The sequence below is a fragment of the Rhinopithecus bieti genome, unplaced genomic scaffold (assembly GCF_001698545.2).
Source record: "Rhinopithecus bieti isolate Rb0 unplaced genomic scaffold, ASM169854v2 scaffold_759, whole genome shotgun sequence".
Lineage (NCBI taxonomy): Eukaryota > Metazoa > Chordata > Mammalia > Primates > Cercopithecidae > Rhinopithecus > Rhinopithecus bieti.
In genome coordinates this window covers 1,294,635-1,304,643 of record NW_016803631.1, presented here as the reverse complement: position 1 = coordinate 1,304,643, position 10,009 = coordinate 1,294,635, and the positions used below count along the sequence as shown (strand labels likewise).

Sequence of the window (10,009 nt, the reverse complement as noted above, 5' to 3'; positions counted from 1 at the left end):
GGGGGAGGGAGTGGGGGAGGGGGGAGGGATTGCATTGGGAGTTATACCTGATGTAAATGACGAGTTGATGGGTGCTGGCGATTTGATGGGTGCTGACGAGTTGATGGGTTCAGCACACCAACATGGCACAAGTATACATATGTAACAAACCTGCACGTTATGCACATGTACCCTAGAACTTAAAGTATAATAATAAAAAGTAGAAAACCAAGATAGATACATATACATATATTTTATATAATATATATATGTATACACACACATACATATATGTGTGTATGTGTATATATGTATCTCTCTCTATATACACACACAGACATACCTGAATGATATTGTAGGTTTGGTTCTCAACCACCACACATGCAAGAAAATAAATATTGCAATAAAGTGTGTCATAGAAATTTTATTGTTTCCTAGTGCATATAAAAGTTATATTTACCCTATACTATAGTCTATTAAGTGTGTGGTACCATTGTGTTTAAAAAAGTACACACCTTAATTAAAAATACATTATTGCTAAAAAAAATAAATAAAATAAAACCTGCTAACGATCATTTGAGGCTCCAGTGAGCTATAATCTTTTTGTTGTGGAGGGTCTTGCCTTGATGCTGATACCTGCCAACTAATCAGAGTGGTGGTTGCTGAAGATTGGCATGGCTCTGGCAATTAAAAAACATAAGACAACAGTGGAGTTTGCCATATCAATGGTCTCGTCTTTTTCACAAAGTATTTCTCTGTAGTATGCAGTGCTGGTTGATAGTGTTTTACTCACAATAAAGCTTCTTTTAAAATTTGGAAAAAAGAAAAAAAAAGAACATGTGGCACATATACACCATGGAATACTATGAAGCCATAGAAAAGGATTAGTTCATGTCCTCTTCAGGGACATGGATGAAGCTGGAAATTATGATTCTCAGCAAACTAACACAGGAGCAGAAAACCAAACACTGCATGTTCTCACTCATAAGTGGGAGTTGAACAATGAGAACGCATGGACACAGGGTGGGGAACATCACACACCGGGGCCTGTTGTGGGGTGTGGCACTAGGGGAGGGATAGGGTTAGGAGAAATACCTAATGTAGATGACGGGTTGATGGTTGGAGCAAACCACCGTGGCACATGCATACCTGTGTAACAAACCTGCACGTTCTGCACCTGTATCCCAGTACTCAAAGTATAAAAAAAAATAAATTTCCAGAATTCGCCCCACACAATAATGACTACTGTATCCCCAGAATTCTTAGGGTGGGTTCAGCCAATATTGTGTATTAACATGTCCTCAGATTATTCTGATGCATGATAAAGCTTGCGAATACAATATTTAGAAAACTCAGCTGCTTTTATACAACTTGATCAAATAACATACTCCTTTCCCCAAGAAGAAAGGAGTATTATAGATAATTTATTATTTATTTAGTGTTTAAAAAATATTTTATTTGTTGTTTGTTTGTTTGTTTTATTATACTTTATCCTAAGGGAGTTTAATTAACAAGGAATATTGGTAATTTACTGGGGAGAGTTGGAAAAATGAGTTTCACAACAGGCTTCCAAGAACAACATCGCAAGATCCATGCTAATAGAATTTGAACTAATCGTAGATTGTATATGACACTCATTAAAAACAAATTATGATCTGTCTTCTCCCACTGTTATCTCTTATAGCATGAGATTTACTCAGAGAAGACAATAGGCTGAAAGATAAGCAGCCAACCAGTCTCATGGAAACACACCATAAACACATGAGCTTAAACCCCCCATCAAAAGATAATTCTAGGATACCTTAATATCATATCATGGCAGGGAGATTTTCATTGGAAATGCCATTCCTTCAACAGAAGGCCCATCCATAATATGAGGGAACCTACTGTACTCAGAGTTTGCTGATTAAATATTATCACATAAAAAGTATCTTAATACAAGATTTAGACTGGTGTTGGTCAAAAATGGGTATCTAAATGGACATAAAATAATCACTACATCAAGGGACCTGTTAAGGATTGCAATGTGAAGATTTGATAGTAGCATTAGAATGGCAAAAATAGATGTACTCAAGAGATACTTAAAAGTAGAATTGATTAACGATAAATATGTTGAATTGGAATAGAATAATGATTACAGGCCCTGACCATCTTAGTGGATGGTTTGCCACTCACTGAGATAGGAGTACAAAAAAAGCAAAACAGCTTTGGTAGGGAAGATAACCAGTGTGTTACATGCTAATATAGATTTTGTGGTACATGCAAGTAGAGTAATCTACTGGTTATTTAGAGCACATTTTCTGAAATTTGGGGAAGAATCTCTGAGCTGCAGATAAAGATTTGGGGAACATAAACATATAATGGTAATTGGAGCTGAGAGTCCCAGGAGGAGTGATGGTAAGGTATGAAAAGAAGTAGGTCAGAAAAAGAATGTATGTAAAATATATAAGAAGTAGAAAAATAATTTCCCAAGGGAACTCTGAGAAGTGATGGCCAGAAAGAAAGAAATTGGAGAGCTGTTATTATAAAAAGCAAAGGAAGACAGAATGATCTGTAGAAAGGTTTGATTATAAATCAAATATTCCAATAGGATCAAATTAGAACAAGATTTGAAAGTGATATTGAATTAGCTACTAGAAAGTTGTTATTTGTGACCTATTCCCTAGTTTATAAATTCATGTGATTTTTATGGTATCGTTTACCCCCACTTGTGTTAAAGCCAATATAATTACCAAGTAATCTGAAGTGTATTGTAATTTTACGCATTAACTGTTATATGATGCTTATAACTACGACCTTTTTTCATAACTGAACGGGTATAGAACAATTATAGTGTTTATACAAATTATATACATTTTCTGAGTTTTATGAACATTTGTATAATTATATAAACTAATGTCCACCTACCTGAAAGTTCAGACTGTGAAACATGAATTAACTGATTAAAAATTACTGCGCTTTAAGAAATACTTAAAAGATCTTTGAAACATTTTAACTCTTATTAAAATGGTATTTTCTCATGCCATTTCTATGTTTTAAACAATTGATTCTATGCAAGTCTTTTGGATAGTAACTACTAAAATAGCAGTAGGAAACTAGGCTTTGGATATTATTTTAAAATGAGTGTCTTTAAAATGCCACTCTCTAGGTAGCAAATGGAGGTTAGTGATATAAACAAGACAGAAACCATTGGTTTCTTTGTTTTTTTTTTTTTTTTAAATTTATATACATTTAAGGGGTACAAGTGCAGTTTTGTTGCATGAATATACTACATAGCGGTGAATTCTGCGTTCTTAGTGTAACCATTACCCAAATAATATACATTATACCCATCAAATAATTTCTCATCCCTCATCCTCCTCCCTCTCACCCTTCTGAGTGTCCGATGTCTATTATTTCACACTTTATGTCCATGTGCACACGTTATTTAACTCCCATCTGTAAGTGAGACTGTAATATTTGACAGTTTCTGAGTTGACCTAACTTAAGATAACAGCCTCTAATTCCGTTCATGTTGCTGCGAAAGATATGATCTCATTTTTCATGGCTGAATAGTATTTCATTATATATCTCCCTATATAGCTGTACCTATATCATCTGTATATCCATCCACCTGCCTATGTACCTATCTAGCTCATTTTCTTTATTGAATCATCCATTAATGGACACTTAGATTGATTCCACATATCTGCTATTGTGAATAGTGCTACAATAAACTTATAAGTGCAGTTATCTTTTTGGTATAATGATTTCTTCTCCTTTGGGTAGATAACTAATGGTGGGATGGCTGGATTGAATAGTAGTTATATTTTACTTCTTTGAAAATATCCATACTATTTTCCATAGAGTTTGTACTAGTTTATATTCCCACCAACAATGTATAAGTGTTGCCTTTTCTCCACATCCTTGCCAGCTTCTGTTATTTTTTGACTTTTAAATAATAGTCATTCTGACATAAGAAGATATCTCATTGTGGTTTTAATTTGTATTTCTCTAATGAATAGTGTTGTAGAGCATTTTTTATATACTTGCAGGCAATTTGTAGGTCTTTTTTGTTTTTTGGAACAAATGCCTGTTCATGTCCTTTGCCTGTTTTTTAATGGGGTTATTTGTTTTACTGTTGTTGAGTTGTTTCAGTTCCTTGTAGGTTTTGGATGTTAGTCTGCAGTATAGTTTGTGCATATTTTCTCCCATTCTGCAGGTTGGCTGTTCACTCTGTTCATTGTTTCCTTTGCTGTCCGAAGGTTTTATTTTAATTCAGCCCCACTTGTCTATTTTTGGTTTTGTTGCTTTTGCTTTTGAGGTCTTAATAATGAATCCTTTGCCTAGGCCAGTGTCCAGAAGAGTTTTCCCAAGTTTTCTTCTAGTAGTTCTATAGTTTGAGGTCATACATTAAAGTCTTTACTCCATCTTGAGTTGGATTTTGTATATAGTGAGAGATAGAGGTCCAGTTTCATGTTTCTGCATATGGAAATCCAATTTTCCCAGCACCGTTTATTGAAAAGAATGTCCTTTCCCCAGTGTATGTTTTCATTTACTTTATCAAGTATCAGTTGGATGTAGACATGTGGCTTTATTTCTGGGTTCTCGATTCTGTTCTATTGATATATGTGTCTATTTTTATATCAATATCATGCTGTTTGGGTTACTGTAGCTTTGTAGTATAATGTGAGGTCAGGCAATGTTATGTCTTTAGCTTTCTTCTTTCTGCTTAAGATTGCTTTGGCTCTTCTGGCATTTTTGTTTGTTCCATATGAATTTTAAGAGTTTTTTTCTAATTCTGTGAAAAACGACATTAGTATTTTGATAGAAATTGCATTGAATCTGTAGAGAAAGCATGGTCATTTTAATGAATCTAGATGAATTTAAGGAAAGTTGTCATTTTAACAATATTGAGTCTTGAACATCTTCGTTTGTTTTGGTCTTTAATTTCTCTTTGTAATATTTTATAGCTTTCAGTGAACAGGTCTTAAAATATCTTTTGTTAAACTTATTCCAAAGTATTTCTTGATGCTGTTTTAAATGAATTTTTCTTAATATATAATTGGTCTTTGCTAGTAGATAGAATTACAATTGATTTAAAAATTTGGGGGCTGGACATGGTGGCTCACAACTGTAATCCCAGCACTTTGGGAGGCTGATATGGGCAGATCACTTGAGGTCAGGAGTTTGAGACCAGCCTAGCCAACATGGTGAAATCCTATCTCTACTAAAACTATAAAGATTAGCTGGGCATAGTGGTGGGCTCCTGTAATCCCACTTACTTGGGAGGCTGCGGCAGGAGAATCGCTTGAACTCAGGAGGCAGAGGTTGCAGTAAGCTGATATTGTGCCAGTATACTCCAGCCTGGGCAACATGAGTGAGACTCCATCTTAAAAAAAAAAAAAAAAAAAATTGATTTTGCATTCTACAACTGTGTCGTTTATTTGTTTCAGTAATATTTTATGGCTTTCTTGTTGTTTTCCTATATAAATTTTATGTTTTCTACAAATAGAGTTGTCTTCCTTTCCAGCCTGCATGCTTTTTATTTATTTTTCTCACCTTAATGTACTTGATAGTACTTCTAGTATCTAGCATGATAGTAAATAGAAATAATGATAGATGATTCTTGCTTTATTAATATCCTAGGTAGAAAGTATCATTCCTCTTACTGTTAAGAATAATGTACAAATTTTCCTTAAATGCACTTAATCAGATTGAGGAAGTTCACTTTTCCTAGTTTGCTGGGAGATTTTATTATGAAAGCATCTTAAATTTTGTCAAATGCTTTTTCTGTATCTATCAAAATGATTGGTTTTGTTTTCAGTTGATAGGATGACTTACATTGATTGATTTTTTAAAATGTTCAACCAACTTTGCATTCCTGGCATAAATCCCACTGGTTATATTATATAATTCTTTAAACATTTTAAAAATATATATATTTTCTAGAGATGAGGTCTTTCTCTGTCACCCAGGCTCAAGTTCAGTAGCATGGTCATAGCTCACCGAAGCCTCAAATTCCTGGGTTCAAGCAATTCTCCCACCTAAGCCTGCTGAGTAGCTGGGACTATAGGCATCCATCATCATGGACAGCTAATTTTTCAAAAATCTTATTTGTAGAGATGGGGTCTCACTATGTTGGCCAGACTTGTCCTGAACTCGTGGCTTCAAGCAATCATTCTGCTTTGGCTTCCCAAAGTATTGGGATTCCAGGAGTGAGCCACCACACCTGGTGGCTTTTTTTTCTTTCTTTCTTTCTTTTTTTTGAAAGGCTCTACTCTGTCATCCAGATGGGAGTGCAGAGGTGTGATCAGAGCTCACTATAACCTTAAACTCCTGGACTTAAGCAATCTTCTTGCCTCACCGTCCTTATTATCTGGGACCACAGGTATGTGCCATTGAACCCAGCTAATTTTATTATTTTTTAAAGTTTTGTAGAGATGGGGTCTTGCTATGTTGCCCAGGCTGGTCTGTAAATCCTGGCCTCAAGTGATCCTCCTGCCTTGGCCTTATGAAGCACTATAGGCTTTTTATATGTTGTTGTATTCAATTTGCCAACATTTTTGATTGGTATTTTTTGAATCTATATTCATGAGAGATATTAGTGTGAAGTTTTCTTGTTTTATGATATCGTTTGTCATGATGTGGTATTAGAGTAAAAGTATTTTTATAGAATGAGTCAGAAAATCTTTCTTCCTCTCAATTTTTCTGCAGGAATTTTATAGAATTGGCATTATTTTTTCCTCTAAATGTATCATAGATTTTATTTTATAAGTAATGGTATCTTGACCTGGAGTTTTCTTTGAGGAAATAATTTTAATTAGAATTAATTTGTTTAGTTTCATTAGTTTGTATAGTGCTATTAAATTTCCTGCTTCTCCTTGGGTAATTTGTGTCTTTCTGGGAATTTGTCCATTTCATTTAGATTGTCAAATTTATTGGCATAATTTTGTAAATAATATTTGTTTGTCTTTTTAATTTCTAAAGTTTTTTTTTGGCAATATTCCTTTCCTTATAAAGGAAATGTGTGTTATTTCTTTTTACCTTGATCACTCTGGCTGAAGGTTAATTAATTTCATTGAATTTTTCAAACCAGCTTTTGGTCTCACTCTTTTTTTAATTGTTAATCTGTTTCTATTTTACTGGATTTATCTGATCATCTTTATTATTGTTCTTTTTTTCTGGTTTTGATATTAATTTGCTCTTCTTTTTCTAGCTTCTTAAGATGAAAGCTTACATAATTCAAGATATTTTTCTTTGCTAATATAGGTAGCAAAAGCTCTAAATTTTCTCAAAGTGCCGCTTTAGCTGCATCTCACACCTTTGGTATGCTATATTTTTATTAGTGTGTTAAATTATTATCTAATTACTCTTATGGTTTTTTTAATCAATGTTTATTTAGTAGTTTGTAATTTAATTTTCAAACATTTGGAGAGTTTTCTGGATGTTATTAATTTCTAATTCAATTATAGTCAGAAACTATACTCTTTATGATTTCAATACTTTCAAATGTTTTGATGCTTGTTTTATAGTTCGAAATATTTTATCTCTTAGTAATTGTTTCTTTTATACTTAAAAAATATACGTATTCTGCTCTTTTTGGGTTGTGTGTTTTATAAATGCCAATTGGGTCAAGTTGGTTGATAGTGTTTTATTTATGTCTTCTTCATTTTTACTGATTTTGTCTTATGTTAGTTATTGAGAAAGAGGTGTTAAAAACTCCAACTATAATTGTGAATTCATCTGTTTCTCTTTGTGGTTCTATCATTTTTGTATCATGTATTTTAAGCTCTGTAATTAGGTGTATAATTTAGGATTTTTATGTTTTTTTAAAATAATTTGACCCACTTCTTATTATGAAGTGACCACATTTAACCCTGGTAATGTTCTGTGTTCTGAAATCAACTTTACTGTATATTAATATATCTTTCCACCTATATCTTGATTAATGTTAGCATGGTGTATAATTTTCCATGTTTTAACTTTTAACCTATTTGTATATATTTAAAGGAGGTTTGTGTTTAAAGTACATACTTAGGTCTTGCATTTTTGTCTTCTCTGACAATCACTGCGTTTTAAATGGGGTGTTTACCCTGTTTGCGTTTAGTGTGGTATTGGTATGGCTGGGTATAAACCTACCATCTTGCTCTTTGTTTTCTATTTATCTTGCTAGTTCTTAGTTCCCCCCAACAATGTTCTGCCTGATTTTTTGTTAAACTTTTTAATGATTTCATTTTGTCTCCTTTGTTGGCTAATTTAGCTATAATAATCTTGGTGATTGCCTTATGATTTATATTAATAGTGTACAGCTGTACCTTATCAAAGTTTACCTTCAATTAATGTTATACTACTTTATGAATGGTACAATAGTAAAGTTTCTATTTCTCCTACTATTGGCCTTTGTGATATTGTTAACATCATTTTGCTTCTACATATGCTATAAACCACAAATGTACTATTATTATTTTTGCTTTAAACAGTAAATTATCTTTTAAAGATAATTTGTATTTTATATTTACCCATATATTTATCATTTGAAATGTTCTTTATTCCTTTTTGTATATCCAGATACTATTTGATATCATTTCCCTTTTGCCTGAAGACCCTCTTTAACATTCCTTTTAGTGCAGGTCTTTTCAGAATGAGTTATTTCAGGTTTGTGTGTCGTCTGAAAAGTGTCTTTATTTCAGTTTCATTTTTGAAGACAATTTAATTTTGGTCATTATTTTAAAAAATATTTTATCTCTTCTCTCCCTCCTCTTTCTCTTTTTTATTACACAAATTATAACTAATTAGGCCATCTGACAGTGATCCACAGTTCATTGGTGTGCTGTTCTTCCTCTATGCCTCAGTTATTTTTTTCTCTGTGTTATATTTTGGATAGTTTTTCTTGACTTATTTTCAAGTTCACTAATCTTCAACGTATTTTAAAAAAAACTCTAGATATTCTATTTGAGATAGTTAGGTAGATAGATGGATGGATAGATAGATCTATCTTCTGTGTATCTACTTAATATGCTCAATCTCCTCTCTACCTTCTTCAACATATGCAGTGTAGTGTAATAAGTGTTTTACTATCTCTGTCTATTATTTCTATCCTGTTTTATTTCTGGGTATCTTTCTATTGATATTTCTCCTTGTTACAAGTATTATTTTTTAGTTCTGTGCATTGAATGGCATACCTCTTGAATTTTACCTTTTGAGTGCTAAAGGTTTTGTATTTGTATAATTATCCTTGATCTTTGTTTAGTATGCAGTTAAGTTATGTGGAATAGTTTGATCCTTTTGTAACCTGGTTTTAAGTATTGGTAAGCAGAACCAGAGCAGTCTTTATCTTAGGGAGGAATTTTTCCTCATACTGAGGTAATATTCTCTGAGTACTTTGCATGTGAATTCTGAGGGCTTGCACTTTTGCTGGTGGGAACATGAAAAATTCTTGCCTCAATATAAACTTTGTTTTCGGTTTGTTTTCTTGATTTCTTTTTCAAGAAGTATGCTTTCTCTTCTTGGTTTGTTCTTTCCTCAGTCTCAGGTAGTTTCCTCAAACTTATTCCTTCATTAGTACTTAGCTAAAGATTTGAGGAGGACCCTTCTGCAAATCTCTAGAGCTCTTTTTGTGTCACGTTTTCTTCTTTGCTACTTAACCCTGTGAACTCTAGCTGTCCCTGGCCTCCCTAGACTGTTAGTTCTGTCTCCTTACTCAGTAGGCCTGCTAGATTTTATCTGGGTTCCCCCTCCTTGTGCTGGAGTCTTGAAATTATCTCTAGGCAGTAAACTGGGGCTATCATAAGCCTCGCCTTATATATTTTCTTTCTTTCGGGGATCATTGTCATTTCCTACCTGATGTGCAGTGTCTTAAAATTTGTTACATAAATTTGGTAAGATTTTTAATTGTTTTAGGTAGTGAGTAGAACTGACCCACATTCCTCATTATGACCATAAGTGGAGACTGTCATCTAATTTATATATTTATGCAAGCAAACAAATGATAAGTAAATATACATATATATCAGATCATTTGGTATAGAATATGTAAGTACATTTTGTT

General features: G+C 33.1%; 1 protein-coding gene across 1 annotated transcript in view; it reads left to right on the top strand.

The window, feature by feature from the left end:
* STXBP5L (syntaxin binding protein 5L) overlaps nucleotides 1-10,009 on the top strand; it is a 461,665-nt gene that overhangs the window by 76,714 nt on the left and 374,942 nt on the right.